Source organism: Monodon monoceros, unplaced genomic scaffold (assembly GCF_005190385.1).
Source record: "Monodon monoceros isolate NGI ecotype Baffin Bay Population unplaced genomic scaffold, NGI_Narwhal_1 Super_Scaffold_16, whole genome shotgun sequence".
NCBI classification, from domain to species: domain Eukaryota; kingdom Metazoa; phylum Chordata; class Mammalia; order Artiodactyla; family Monodontidae; genus Monodon; species Monodon monoceros.
In genome coordinates this window covers 94,260,378-94,276,167 of record NW_021703772.1, presented here as the reverse complement: position 1 = coordinate 94,276,167, position 15,790 = coordinate 94,260,378, and positions in this window count along the sequence as shown.

The window sequence follows — 15,790 nt, the reverse complement described above, 5'->3', positions numbered from 1 at the left end:
TTTTCTCTGATCCTCCAGCTGCAGCCTTCCAGACCTCCCTCCTCCAGCTTCACCCAAGGTCTAATTCCAATATTAGGCCTATTAAATCTCGAATACATGTAAAAAATGCATTTGACAAAATGCAACACCATTCCTGATAAAAGCTCTCAACGAAATAGGAAAAGAAGGGAACTTCCTCAGTCTGAAAAGGGGTATCTGTGAAAAACCTACAGCTAACTTCATACTTAATGTGAAACACTGATTGGTTTACCCCTGAGATCAGGAACAAGGCGAAGATGCCCCCTCTCATCAGGCCTATTCAATATTGTACTAGAGGTTCTAGTCAATGCAATAAGGCAACAAAAAGAGATAAAACACATCCAAATTGGAAAGAACGAAGTAAAAAACTGTCTTTATTTACAAATGACATGAAAATCCTAAGGAACCTATCAAAAAACAAACATACAAGCAAACAAACCCAAACTACTATGACTAATAAATTCAATGACTGACAATCCAATTTTTAAATGAGCAAAGGATTTGAATAGACATTTCACCAAAAACGACTTCCAAATTGCTATGAAGCATATAAAAAATGCTTAACATCATGAGGAATTAGAGAAACGCAAATTAAAACGAAAATGAGATACTACACACCTACTAGAAGTGTCAAAAAGACTGACGATACCAAATGTTGGCAAAGATATAGAGCCACTGGAACCCTCAAATATTGCTGGTGGGAACATAAAATAGTACAGACACCTGAGAAAATATTTTGGTAGTTTCATAAAAAGTAAATCATGCACTTACCACACAACCCAGTAAGTAATTCCACTCCTAGACATCTACCCAAGGTCACAACTTTGTTAACTTTTAATTCAAGAAAGTGTCTGAAAAATAAGGACTACGGTTATTAATCAATCCTACTAAGAGCATTGTTCCTATGGATTGATTTGGAAACCTATAATACGAGAAACAAATTTACTAACCCTTCCCCCAACCATGACTTAAATCAACTATACTCCAATAGAAAATAAAAATTTTTTAAATAAATAAAGTAAATGTTGGGCTACAGGCGTTATTTTTAAAGTGTTAGAATGCTTGACTTTGGTTATTGGTTCCTATAAACTTGTCCAGCAGCCCTCTTTAATGTCATGAGTACAGGTGTCCTGTTCCCATTCATAGTTCTTCAGCCATGGGAACACCAAGATTAAAAGTTCAGCATTCAAAAAAAAAAAGGGACTTCTCTGGTGGTCCAGTGGTTAAGGCTCCAAGCTTCCACTTCAGGGGGGCATGGGTTCAATCCCTGGTCGGGGAACTAACATCGCACATGCTGCGCGATGCGGCCAAAAAAAAAAAAATCCAGCATTCTCCATGAGCTCTGTTCTTTTTCACTTGAATTCTGTTTGCCCAGAGTGGAGAGCACCACTCCCGAGGCGAGGTATGGCTTTGGAGGAGAAAGACTAACCAGGGCTGTCGTCTGCGGTTGCCCGTGCCATGCCCTCTCACTGGGGAACATTTTGAAGTGATCTAACCACAACTCTTAGATGACCCACAGAAACTATCTAGATTCAGTAAATTCACAAGCATTCCCCCTAACCCTCTAAATTAGTCTTCCTCCTTTTTCTCTCTGGCTATGCCTCCTTCTTCTTAAGACCATTGATAGAAGATTTGTGAAGCCTGAGTTTGAATCCTCGTACACTAGCTAACGAGCTATGTGGCCTTATTCTAGTTCTGGGACTCAATGAGCTTATTTGTAAAGGAAGAATGGAACAAAGTGAGTGGTTCTTAACCCTGGCTGCATGTTAAAAGCACTGGAGGAGTGTTTAAAAATTGCTAATGTCCTGGCCAGACCCCCAGACAATTTAGAAATTACCCATCATTCTTTATGGTATAAATAATTCCAAAATCTGTAAAACAAAGAATGTAAAGACAAGAAAGTTTGAAAGCTTCAAACTGCCTTCTTCCAGGAATTCCCTGGCGGTTCAGTGGTTAAGACTCCGCACTTTCACTGCCGAAAGCTGGCTGGGGAACTAAGATCCCACAAGCCACGTGGCATGGCCAAATAAATAAATAAAAAACAAACCGTCTTCTTCCCATTTTAGCCACAGTAATTCTAAGCCCCCTGTGATGTTTCCCATCTTAGCACCCAGCACCATCTAAAAACCCTGGAGCATCCTCAACTCTGCTCTTTCATGCCTATATGCCTAAGGCATCAGCAAATCCCACTGGCAAGACCTTCAAGATAGAGCCCTAGTCTGACCTTTTCTTACCACTCTTTTTTGAGCCACATTTATCTCTTTCTTGGGTCTGGCTTCAACACCTGTTTGCTCTGTGACCCATAAAAGGAGGCGGCTGGCCTAGCTAACCTCTGAGGTCCCTGCTAGACCCAAGAGTCTAGATAGTCTAACCCACAGGAGGGAGTGGACGCTGAGTAAGCACTCACTATGCACCAGGTGCTCTCCTTTTGCTATTCATTTCATCCTCATACCAACCCAGTGAAGCAGGTATCATTATCCCCCCTTTGAAGAGACGAGGCACCTGAGACTCAGATGCTTCTGGCTGCCAAGCCAGGGCCTCCACCACTTGCTTCCTTGTTAACCGAGCCTGATTTTTGTCAGGGGTGGCAATGAGTCCAGCTCCTAGTGAGTCAGCAAGTCAAGATCTAGTCAAAGCCAGTTTTGGTGACCATGCTCTCTGCTTTCCTTGTAGTCGGTACACATGCGGGCATGAGAGATACAAGGGGAGGGCAGTTGGGGGGTCCTGGGAAAGTATTTTCTCCCTCATGAGAGAAAAAGGAGCAGAAGAGAAAGCCCTTTATGCCTCGTTCCTGCTGTTTCCGGCTTTGGATGTTATCAGGAGAGGAGGAAAAGCTGGAGGCTTTGTCAGTCTATGGCAGTTGTGAGGTGGGGGGATGGGATGTGTCTGAGGATGCAGGAGGAAAGGATGGGAAGTTTGGTCCTTGATGGTCTCACTGAGCCTGGTACTGCCCACCTCTGGGCTTCTTCTCCAGCAAATCACAAATGTCCTTATGAATGAAGGCAGGCTAGTCGAGAATCCTGTCACATGGTACCCAATGCATACTGGCACATAAATAACTTGCCAAGGACACGCAGCTAGGAAATGGCAGCACCAGGCTGCAAAGCCGAGTCTGTCTGTCTGCCTGTCTGCAAGGCCAAAGTGGACAGGCTCTCACCTCTGCCCTGCCCCCAGTATAATTCCAACTCTGCAACTCTGAGAGAGGATGGGCTTGAACAAGTATGCAAGCGCTTCCCAGCCACAGCTGATGCTGGACCCAGATCTCAACACAGCCGCTCCTCTCACCTTTCTGGGCGGACACTTCCTGAAGGTCGGCCCTGTGGGAGTCAGGTTCCCCCCTCAGTGTTGTGGAGGCTGTTGTCAAGGGCCGTCATAATAAACAACAAGACTCGTCACTCATCTGCCTTCGTGGCACCCCCTTCGTTTCACTGTGCTTGTGTCTGGAGCTTGATACACTCCACTTGCTTGTTTTCTGGAATTGGGGCTCAACACGTAGGCCCTTCCCCCAAACCAGCATGTTCTCATCAGGGGGCCTCAGAAATCAAGCTACTCACTTTGTACTGGACTCAGAGGGCTCAGGGGAGGATGAATGGAATGTCCTCTCTTCCTACTCCTGGCCTAACCCTGCACCCCAATAGGCTGGCCTACAGGTGTTGAAGCAAATAGATCTGAGGGCTGCCAAAAGGTTCGGCCACCTTCAAATGTCTGTCCCACTGACCTGCTCCAGCGTGAGAAATCCCTACCCTTAGTCCTAGGATATAGTAGTATTTCCAGACTGTACCTTTCACAAAACAAATACATTACTTAATAGGGATAGCAAATCAGTTTCCTTGCTATACATGAGACTTTTACATGTTGCTTCCATTTATATGGAGGTAAAACCTACCTCTGTTTGAAACTGCATACTTTTAACATGTGATTTCTCGTTATCTGTTTCTCTTTCTCAATAGTCCGTAAGCTCTACGAGTGTGAGAGGGCTTACATTTTTTTTTACTTGCTATTGTAGTCTGAGCAGCTAGTGTGGTGCCTGGCATTTGATAGGCAGTTAATAAATATATACGGAAGGAATAAATGAATTGCAGTATAATGGAGAGGGAAAGGAAGTGGAGACAAGTGTAACAACTCTTTTGAGGAGACTGGCTGAGAGGAGAGAGAATGGGTGTGGTTAAAGGAGGGCACAAAGGGCAGGGAGATTGTTAATAGGACAGGCAGGAGAAAGGGATGGGAGAGAAGTAGGATTTTCAAGTCAGCACTGTCCATTGCCAACCCCAGGTGGCATCGTTTACGTGGCATTACATGTGGATGACACCTGCTATGGCTGTGTGATGCAGTGGCCCAGTTGCATATAAGAAAGAAGTGATCATTGATGGAGAGGAAGATAGGGCCAAGATCTAGAGCATAGGTTGCAGTACTCATCCTTTGAGACTGGATAGAGGAATATATTAGGGGTAAAGTGGGAGGCAGGAAATAAGGACAGTTTTTGCCCAACGACCTAATTTTTTGGTCACCTAGGAGATGAAGCCATCCCACTATGAGAGAGCTGGGCTGTGTGAAAGGCTTAAGGAAAGTGATGAGGGTTTGTAAGGGAAGAGAGAGTTGACTAAAGACAAGTAAAAGGTTTGGCACAAACAGAGGACCCTGGCAGATCTGGGATCGTCAAAGAGAAAGAAAAGGAGGCTGGGAAACACAGCGGGGGAAGAGCTGAAGGCTGGAAGGGTGTCTTCCATGCACAGCCTCTGATCCACAAATGGTGACAAAACTACTTTTATGTAAGTGGTCAGGACTCAGAAAGCATTGTCCTATTGGAACTATTGTTTACAGTGATTCAATTCTCCAGCCAGCAACCTGCCAAAGCCCATTTATTCTTCCAAGTCCCTGAGGTCATGATCTAATGCTATATTAATACTTCAATATCACCTCCCATGATTACTAATTAACAACCTTTTAAGGGAAAAGGTATTCCAAGTTACAGATCGGTAGAACTGGAACACTTCTGCCCACCACCGTCCATCTCTGAGTCTCTCCCCCAGCATCCCTGCCCAACATGTGGTAAGAGACTTGGTCAGCCTTCGGAGACAGCCCCTTTGGTGGAACCAAGCCTCTATGTACCGAGAAGTTGTTAGTTGCATTCACTGAACCAGGCACTGGACCTGTATGCACTTGTAAAGGGAGCAAGAGCTCCCCCAGGAGGTCTGAATTGCACACTACTGGCAGTGCCATCGCTCAGGCTTGGGGGAGGGCAGCGTTTAAGAAGGGCACTTTCTCAGACAAGTCTCTCTTTGATGGAGAGGTCATTACTATGTCATAACACTTGACCATTGAAAGGGCCTTTAGACTTTGATCCAGCAGTTCTATTTCTAGAAATCTACCTGGTTGAAATACCAGCACAAAGGTGCAAAGATAATACTCAAAGCTGTTCACTGCAGTATTATTTGTAATTAATAAAAGCTGGAGAGCTTCCCTGGTGGCACAGTGGTTAAGAATCCACCTGCCAATGCAGGGGACACGGGTTCGAGCCCTGGTCTGCGAAGATCCCACATGCCGCGGAGCAATTAAGCCCGTGCACCACAACTACTAAGCCTGTGCTCTAGAGCCCGCAAGCCACAACTACTGAAGCCCGCGTGCCTAGAGCCTGTGCTCCACAACAAGAGAAGCTACCGCAATGAGAAGCCCGCGCACCGCAACAAAGAGTAGCCCCCGCTCGCCGCAACTAGAGAAAAGCCCACGTGCAGCAATGAAGACCCAACGCAGCCAAAAATAAATAAATAAATTAATTTTAAAAAATAATTTAAAAAAAGCTGGAAACATGCAAGTATTCGTCAACGGGGGAAAATGAGTAAATTAATTTTGGTAACCTTGTCCCACTGCATAGTGGCCCACGATGGGACCCTTAAAAGAATATGATAGATCTACATGTATTAACACGGTATATAATTGATATATTCATGGTACATAATTGATGAAAAAAGTGGGTTTGAAACAGTATGTGTGATAGGAAATTAGATATAGCTACATAACAAAATATGCACATGTTAAAATGTATATATGTATACATGATTACAAAAGTACATATTAAAAAATACCATGTAGGATGAGCCTCTAATTATTAATAATGGTTACCTCCAGGGGAAGGACTAGAGGAGGAGAAATGGAACTTCCATACTTCCTACATTACAGAATTGCCAGAACATTTTTACAATAAGCATGAATTACTTCTATATTAAAATAGCTTTTGAACTAATTTTTACACATATTAGACATTGTAAATATGTTAGTGCACCATAAATTAATCTATAAATGGATTGTTCTCCCAATGAAAATCCCACAGGGTCTTTTTTTGGAATCTCACAAGCTGATTCTAAAGTTCATATGGAAAAATAAACATACTAGAATAACCAAAAATTTTCTGAAAAGGAAAAGAAATGAGAGGAGACAAACCCTAGCAGGTATTAAAATGCACTGTCAAAACTACAATAATTAATAGACTCAGCTGGAGAGTAACCCGTGAATAGACAGGCAGATCAATTCAATACAAAAGAGCCCAGAAATAGACACAAATGCTTGCGAAAAATTGTTATGGGATAAAGGTGTCCCTTCAAACCAGTGGGGATCAACAAGTCCTTCAATAAACAGTATTGGGGGCTTCCCTGGTGGTACAGTGGTTGAGTCCGCCTGCCGATGCAGGGGACACGGGTTCGTGCCCCGGTCCGGGAAGATCCCACATGCCGCGGAGCGGCTGGGCCCGTGAGCCATGGCCACTGAGCCTGCGCGTCCGCAGCCTGTGCTCCGCAACGGGAGAGGCCACAACAGTGAGAGGCTCGCATACCGCAAAAAAAAAATAAAAAAATAAAATTAAACAGTATTGGAACAACTGGGTTGCCAGCTTGGGAGAAAAAAGAACTGAATCCCTCATTTGATCCCTACACCTAATAAATTCCAGGTGACTCTAGATATAAACATTAAAGAGAAAAACTATAAAAGTACTAGAGAAAAGTATGAGCGAATATGAGCATATTTTATAATAAAGGAATGGAGAATAGGACTCAGACATCTTTGGGGGCCATTACTCTGCTTGCCCCAAAAGGTACCACTGAGCTGGTGCCTCTTCTACCCCGGACACTGAGGACACAGGAGGACAGTAGCCACATAACCCTTGCCTCATAGAGTTCATATTCCAGCTGCGGGCGTTACGGAGCCCAAGCTCATTCTGCTCACCACACGACAGGCCCGTAAATTGGGAGACAAGCTGTCGCAACAAGGAATAACGCTTTTAATCAGAAAGCTAGCAGACCGAGAAGACACACCAGCGTCTCAAAAAAACCATCTTCCCTCAGTCCGAATTCTGGGCTCCTTTTATACAGAAGAGGGGAGGGGGCGGGGCCACTGCAGCGCCGACCAATGGCTGAGCGGGGCTGCTACAGCTCGCGCCTGCCCCGCCCCTATTACAGGGGGAGGGAGGCAATAAACAAAAACACAAATAAAATAAATCATGCTAGATGGTGATTAATTCTATGGAGAGGTACAGAGCAGGAAAGGAGGCAAAGGTGAGTTGAGGCTGGGTGAAGGCATTTAGAGCCAGGAAGCCCTCACTGGGAAGGGGACACTGGTCTGAAGGAGGAAAGTGAGCAGCTGTGCAGACACCTGGGGGGAAGAGCATTCCAGGTAGAGGGGGACAGCAAGTGCAAAGGCCTTGAGGCTGGAGTGCATCTGACACATTCACAGAGCAGAAGGTGACAAGTGGGGCTGGCGGAGGGTAAGAGAGATGGTAGGGAAAAAGGCCAGAGAGAGTTGGGAGGAGGTCTTTTCCTTGGAGTGAGATAGAGCCTCTGGAGGAATTTGAGCAGAGACTAACAAGGTCTGCCTTCCTAAAATTCTGTTCAAATGCAAGGCAGGAAGCCAGGAGGTTATCACGGTGATCACGGTAGAAAGTGATAACGTGGTTCACGGTACTAGCAGTGGGGGTGAAGAAGAGCAATTTGATTTTGTGATCTGACAGGATATGACATACAGCCAGAGCTACAGACAGATTGTAGGATGTGAGAAAACTGGTAAGTCAAGAACGACCCTAAGGGTTTTGGTCTGAGCAGTTGGAAAGATGGAACTGCCATCACTGGAGAAAGAGGTTCAAGAGAGAAGTTGGGCTTCCCTGGTGGCGCAGTGGTTGGGAGTCCGCCTGCCGATGCAGGGGACGCGGGTTTGTACCCCGGTCCAGGAAGATCCCACATGCCGCGGAGCGGCTGGGCCTGTGAGCCGTGGCCACTGGGCCTGAGCGTCCGCAACCTGTGCTCCGCAACGGGAGAGGCCACAACAGTGAGAGGCCCGCGTACCGCAAAAAAAAAAAAAAAGAGAGAGAAGTGGATTTGGGGGCGATAATTAGTTCATTTGGGAAATGTTAATTTTGAGATTCTATGTTAATGTTAATAAATGTTCGTAAAATGTTAATTTTGAGACATCCAGTAGAGCTGCCAAATGGGCAGTTGTAAATCCAAATCTTGACTTCAGGAAAGAAGGCTAGAAGATAAAAGTTGGGAGTCAGAGAAATGGCATTTAAAAACGTGAGACTGAACAATGGGGTCACCCGTTGGCAAAGCCAAAGTTTGGACCCAGATCTTGGTCCTGCCTTTCTACATTGAAGATTTGAGGTGGAGAACTAGCTGTATTCCTTATCCTTTGTTTCGTTTAGAGAGCAATTAATTTCTATTTTTCTTTTTTTAGTAGGAAAGTATTTCATGTTCAATTTAGAGACCAGACACCAGATAATAAACACCCAAAATGTAAATGACCTATAATCTCATTAAGCATAATCGCTCTTAGCCATTTGATATATTTCCTTTCAGACTCTTGCTAATGTATATATTTTGTATGGCGCACAATACCCAAAAAGTATTAGTTGGTTTTGCCTTTTTATAAAAAAAAATATATATATGAGAAAGGAAATGTGGGGCCCCTTGGGAGACTCACCTGGTGAATATCCATCCATGAAAATATCACTCTCTCCAAGGCAGGCTTTCTGCCCAAGATGCCTCGTTTTGCACAAGTATGGTCAGTGCTTCCCCTTGGGCTGTGCGGCCACTCGGCTCTGCCATCTGCTGAGCGGATGAGGAGCCTGGCTTTCATTTTTTTCTGTTTCTTTGGCGGTACGCTGGCCTCTCACTGTTGTGGCCTCTCTCGTTGCGGAGCACAGGCTCCGGACGCGCAGGCTCAGCGGCCATGGCTCACGGGCCCAGCCGCTCCGCGGCATGTGGGATCTTCCCGGGCCGGGGCACGAACCCGTGTCCCCTGCATCGGCAGGCGGACTCTCAACCACTGCGCCACCAGGGAAGCCCGAGCCTGGCTTTCTGACGTGTACCTGTGGCACCTGGTGGATAAACACATAAATGGGCGCTTGGCTGGTGTGACTCTCTTGTGTATAACAGGCCTCACCGCCACGCGGCTTCCACCCATAGTTGGGTAAGTGAGAGGCTCGTTCTGTGGCAGCAGGAAATTTACTTCCTTACACAAACTGTGAGGTTCAGGAAAGGGTATTCAGCAGCGCTTTCACAGCGGAGAGAGAAAACCCCTGGGAATTCATTTTGTCTTTTCAGCTCCCAGAACATCTCATTCAGAGAGGAACTGTCATCTTTCTATTCCTGACCTAGTACTAAGGCTCAGAACCAGTGACCTGCCTGCATTTTGCCTGAATTTCTTGCAAACTGTGAGGCCGAAGAGAGAGCAGCTGCTCTAAATACTGATTTGCGAAGGGAGTACAGGGTGAGGGGCAAAATCTGGCCCCTCACCTGCTCCCACACACACACCTTCCCCACTCCATGCCCCATCCTTCCAGCTGCTCCCACCAGGACAAGGGGAAACTGTGACACGACCATGGGGACCCCAGAGTCAGGATTTTTATCACCATGGAGGTCAGTCATCTCTTACAACAATGCCCGTAAGACACAGCCTCACTCACCCCTGCCAGAGCCTGACATCATATGCTGATAAAAGCACAGATTTTTGTTTTTAATATTCTTTTTTTTTTTTTCCACGCTGTGTGGCATATGAGATCTTAGTTCCCCGACCAGGGATCGAACCCATGCCCCCTACTTTGGTAGGGTGGAGTCTTAACCACTGGACCACCAGGGAAGTCCTATTCTTGCTTTTTGACCAAGTAATCCTACTTTTTTATATATATATATATCCATTTATTTATTTATTTATTTTATTTTTTGGCTGCGTTGGGTCTTTGTTGCTGCAGGAGGGCTGGGCTTTCTCTAGTTGCAGCGAGCAGGGGCTACTCTTCATTGTGGTGCGCGGGCTTCTCATTGTGGTGGCTTCTCTTGTTGCGGACCACAGGCTCTAGGTGCGCAGGCTTCAGTAGTTGGGGCTCGTGGGCTCTAGAGCGCAGGCTCAGTAGTTGTGGCACATGGGCTTAGTTGCTCCACAGCGTGTGGGATCTTCCCGGACCAGGGCTCGAACCCATGTCCCCTGCATTGGCAGGTGGATTCTTAACCACTGCGCCGCCAAGGAAGTCCCCAAACCACAGATTTTAGAGGCAGCATACCTGGGCTCAAATCCCACCTTGATCAAGTTACTTAATCCCAGACTTGGTTTTCCCACCTGCAAAATTGGGATGATAATACCCACCTACCTCTCAAGGCTGTGGGGCAAGGCTAAATAAAATGTCTGTAGATCCCCTGGTCCATAGTAGGTCACAGAAAATGTTATTTCCTGCTCCTGTTCATGGAGACCAGCCTTGTTGACGTGGATTCCCTCTCTGCATCCTCCTTCTGGGGGCCTCAGAAGGTCATCTGGCAACACACTTCTCCCTTAGTATCTTCAATAGCGCTCTAGAGGACGAATCACACGTCATTACCTTGACATTTGCAGCTGATACTAAAATAGATGTGAGGTGAAGTGCTGAGACTCAAAGTCACAGTTCAGGGCCTAAAGAGGGTTCAAAATGAAGATGACCTAGGGGAAGAAGTTAATTTGGGAAAATGTGAGTAACTCTCTTCAGGGGGAAGTGTAGACGCTCTCCCAAGTTGCCTCAACGGCACCAGTCGGTGAGGAAGGCGGAGTGTGGCCAGCCTGGGTATTGAAAAGTTGTTCCTGTCCCAGGGTCTGAGGGGTCTTGAAGGGTGAGAACTGCTGAGGCCTCCAGAAGAATCATGTGTGTGGGTCCCGAGAGGAATGCCTGAGCCCCACTATTATGAATGGCTTCATCAGGTAATCTCACTGTCATTTCAGAGTCCTCCCAGGGGAAATGGGAAGGCAGGAGATAAGGCATCTCATCCTTTTCCACTTAGGCATCGCTAGAAGATACACAGTGGAGAGCAGTAGGGAATATAAGAGCAACTTCAACTTAAAGTCAAACCTTCTAGTTTCAAGATAATTTCTACAAATGAGTATTAAATACAATGTGACAGGTGGGATAAAGGCTGACTCCTCAACATGGCGTGCTATGCCCTGCGTCCCTCCTATGTCTGCCCCCTACCAGCTGCCCAGAACTTTATTCACATCCTAGAACATGTGTCTCTCACACTTGTGCACCTCCACAAAAGCCCTTCTTTCCTCCTGATCTCAGCTCCAGGGGTGAATACTAGTTGTGTCCAAGGCCAATCTCAGTGCTCCCATTGCCACGCTGGTCATTGGTTTGGGTGTGAGCTTGTAACACAGATCTGGCAAAGAGATGAAAGGGAAATGTGCTGGGGGAAGAGGGGATTCTGGGAAAAGTTTTCCCACTAATTAAATTTTATTTTTCTTTATTATTATTATTTTTTTGGCCGCACTGTGCACTTGTGGGATCTTAGTCCCCCGACCAGGGATCGAACCTAGGCCCTCACCAATGAGAGTGTTGAGCCCTAACTACTGGACCGCCAGGGAATTCCCTTTTCCCACTATTTAAACAAAAAAAGAACATTAAACAAAAAGTTCCTCTCATTCTGCCAGACATTGTCATGTCTGTGTGTGAAGCCTGGAACCATGGCAGCCACTTTGTGACAGGGAGGGAGCTAAGCTGATATAATGAGGACTGCAAAGTGGAAAGATGGAAAGAATCTGCGGTTTTGACAACATTGTTTGAGCCAATGGACTACTCAGCCATGGCAGCTGTTCTACCTCAAGACTTCTTGCTAAGTGAGGTAATACATTTTTCTTATAGTTGTAGCCACTTGAGGTTTTTGCTCATTGCCACTAAAAGTGTCCTGATACAAGACTTGAAGTCGATTTTCAATGTTCTAATTTAATCATATAAATAGTCACAAGGCTAAATCGTCTTTCTCTGAATCTTCTAGTTTGTCTTGTGATGGGTTGGGGAACATTGAGGGCACCATGAAGGAGGAGAAGCACAGTCTTTCTTGGCTGTCCATAAACTGAGACTAGCATGTGCCTGAATGAGTGTTTGTTCCTGCAGAGATGGGTAGTTATTTTTCTACATTTTACTAGGAAGTGTGTGTGTATGTGTTTTAAAAATGAGGATGCACTTGGACAATTTTAAAAGATAAGGACACGAGGGAAAAGCTAAAGGAGCTTTTTTTTTGTGAGAGGTTTAACGGAAGTCTATACTTGGAGAGTCAAGGCCTTTTTTCTACCATGCACAAGAGCACCTGGCCAACGGGGTGAATGGGCACAAAAATCCAACTCGCTCCTGGCACAGGCCGCATCTACCTGAAGGAAGGGGTGCATTTTTTCTCAACTGCACAAAGGTACCATAAGGGCTAGTGGTAGTCTTACGGGCAATACTGTTTCAAGGCCGGTAACAAAGTATGGCGTAGAGGTCTGAAGCAGATAAGAGGATCTATGTCCATGTTTTGCCCACAACTGCTCTAGAAGTCCAGGAAGTGGACTTCAGCAACAGCAGGAGAGAGCTACTTGAAACAGATGTTCTTGAAACCCTCAGGAGCATACCACTGTGTCTGAAAATTGCTTTAAATATTTCATCACTGACCAGGTGTGATTACATGTGTGCTAGTTAGTTCAAGCATCATCTCTAAGTATGTCAGTTGTCCAAAGTAAGAATATGTGTTCCAGGGGTGATCAGTTGGCCTTACATCAAAAGAGCCATAACATGAGGTGGATAGACCTAGAGTCTGTCATACAGAGTGAAGTAAGTCAGAAAGAAAAAGACAAATACCGTATGCTAACACATATATATAGAATTTAAGAAAAAAAAATGTCATGAAGAACCTAGGGGTAAGACAGGAATAAAGACACAGACCTACTAGAGAACGGACTTGAGGATATGGGGAGGGGGAAGGGTGAGCTGTGACAGGGCAAGAGAGAGTCATGGACATATATACACTAACAAACGTAAGGTAGATAGCTAGTGGGAAGCAGCAGCATAGCACAGGGAGATCAGCTTGGTGCTTTGTGACCGCCTGGAGGGGTGGGATAGGGAGGGTGGGAGGGAGACGCAAGAGGGAAAACATATGGGAACATATGTATATGTATAACTGATTCACTTTGTTATAAAGCAGAAACTAACACACCATTGTAAAGCAATTATACCCCAATAAAGATGTTAAAAATAAATAAATAAAATAACAAAGAGCCATAACTGAGTATTTCCGATATCAGTCTTTCCTTTACTGCTTTGCTAACTGAAGAGTGAATGTCAGAAATTGCTTTTATTTTTTTTATAACTTTTTTTTTTTTGGCTGCATTGGGTCTTGGTTGCTGCGTGCAGGCTTTCTCTAGTTGCAGCAAGTGGGGGCTACTCTTTGTTGCGGTGCACGGGCTTCTCATTGCCGTGGCTTCTCTTGTTGTGGAGCACGGGCTCTAGGTGTGTGGGCTTCAGTAGTTGTGGCTCGCGGGCTCTAGAGCGCAGCGGGCTTCAGTAGTTGTGGCTCGCAGGCTCTAGAGCGCAGCCTCAGTATTTGTGGCGCACGGGTTTATTTGCTCCACAGCATGTGGGATCTTCCCGGACCAGGGCTCGAACCCGTGTCCCCTGCATTGGTAGGTGGATTCTTAACGACTACACCACCAGGGAAGTCCAGAAATTGCTTTTCAATGATGAAATTAGCAACTTGTTGACTAACATGATTCATGCTTAGAAATGCATTGTCATTTGGTAAAAGAAATGATATTTAAGATATGTAGGCTGGACATAATATTTTAGAGACATTTCCCACTCTTTACAGTCAGGAAGAAAGAATCTTGCACCCTGAGGAAGGATTGTTCCTAAATGGTCCCGGATCCAGCCATTGTTTCTGAGGATTCCTGGTTGCCAAAGCCCACTCTAACCTGAACTGAATCCAGCCTCTGGAATGTTGGAGTCATCAGGGCAACTTTAATGGCAGGGAGCTGGAACTTCAATGAAATTACAGAAGAGGTTTTAGGACCATTTTGGTCCCTGCTGCTTGCTAATAAATATTCCTGTAATAAGTATCAGCAGGGGTGGCAGAGTTTGGTCTGAGACTTGTTTTTATTATGAGAAGATTGTGGAGGTCCACTGAAATCTCCCCAAACCATCCCTGAGGTTAGTTTTCAACAGGAAACCATCCTCAATGGCAATACACAGTGAGGTTCCTTTAGAAAGTTTTCTTTTTATATTTATTTATTAGTTAATTTATTTTGGCTGTGCCGGGTCTTAGTTGCAGCATGCAGGATCTTCATTGAGGCATATGGACTTCTTAGTTATGGCATGCATGCAGGATCTAGTTCCCTGACCAGGGATCGAACCTGGTCCCCCTGCATGGAGTCTTACCCACTGGACCACCGGGGAAGTCCCCCTTTAGGAAGTTTTGAGAGCAGTGGATTTTGTCCTGGGGGAGCCAGAACACGAGGGACAGAACGTGGTGAATGGAAGAGAAAGAACATGGTGATGCTGCATGATCATCTAGTGGACAAACAGATTCCTAAGCACTCATAAGGCACACCTTTAGAAACTTCCAGAAATAAGTAGAAAGTAAGAGCTGCTGATAGCTCACAGTACAGCTGGCTAAGGCTCAAACAATCTTAGTTTGGGCATTAAAAGCAAATGTAACTTCATTTCCTACCCACATACTGGAAAGGTCCAAAATATTAGTTACATCCAGTGAAACTAAGCACGATTATATATAATACAGCATTTAAAGTGTGCAATGGTTGCAGGTATAAGCCATCCTGGAAAAAAAAACAGTTGGAACAATCCAAGAGCAGAGGTCTTGATCCAAGTTATGGCTTCTGTGAGGTTTAATAGGGACATAGTCCCTTTTCCTCTACTGGGCTTGTGAAGAAGTTTTATCTACTACTTCTGGTGATTTTAGGTGTTATCTTCCGGGGAAGGGGAGGAGAGGAGTGGGTGGTAAAGCTTGTTGTGTCAAAGGCTTGTCATGGGGACCCTCTAGCTGGTAGTTTCAAATGACAATTACGGAGAAAACTGGGACATTTGGGGGTTCCTGGATTTCCATTTTACCTTACAAGGCCATTTTGATGGGGTGACTGTTCAGGATCATGGGTACTGCACGGAATGAGAACATTCACACAGGCCTTTGGGGGGCTCATAACCACAGACTGACAGGAGATCCCTAGTTGCCTGTCCCGTGGAAGGCAAAACGGAACATTGGACAAGTCAACTGACCAACAGGTATTGAGCTCTTGTTAAGTGCCAAGCACTGTGCCGGTCACTGTGACCCAGTCCTGCTATGAATAGCCTTGTTAATAGCAAAGGCAAAACAAAACATGTTAGGAGTTGTAAATCAAGTGGGAAACAAAAGCTGATGCCTTGAGTGTTTTTCATTTTGGCCAATTTGTTTGTACCAATAAGTAGAACAACGTCGAGCTTAATGCTTACTTCTCCTGAGCCTTGAGGTACCCA